Here is a 516-nt window from a genome sequence, read left to right on the forward strand (position 1 = left end):
TCCATTCATTCCATTCCATTCCATCATTCATTCCATCCATTCCATCCATTTCATTCCATTCCATTCCATTCATTCCATTCCATTCCATTCCATTTTTCCATTCCATTCATTCCATTCCATTCCATTCCATTCCATTCCATTCATTCCATTCATTCCATTCCATTCCATTCATTCCATTCATGTTCCATTCCATTCCATTCCATTTATTCCATTCATTCATTCATTCCATTCCATTCATTCCATTCGGCTCATTTTCCATTCCATTCCATTCCATTCCATTCATTCATTCGGCTCCATTGCTCATTCCATTCATTCCATCATTCATTCATTCATTCATTCCATTCCATTCATTCCATTCATTCATTCCATTCATTTTCCATCGTACTCATTCGCCTCGGCCTCATTCCATTCATTCATTCCATTCATTCATTCCATCGGCCATTCATTCATTCATTCATTCATTCATTCATTCCATTCCATTCATTCATTCCATTCATTCCATTCCATTCCATTCTT

This window comes from Hemibagrus wyckioides, linkage group LG11 (genome assembly GCF_019097595.1).
Source record: "Hemibagrus wyckioides isolate EC202008001 linkage group LG11, SWU_Hwy_1.0, whole genome shotgun sequence".
NCBI lineage: Eukaryota > Metazoa > Chordata > Actinopteri > Siluriformes > Bagridae > Hemibagrus > Hemibagrus wyckioides.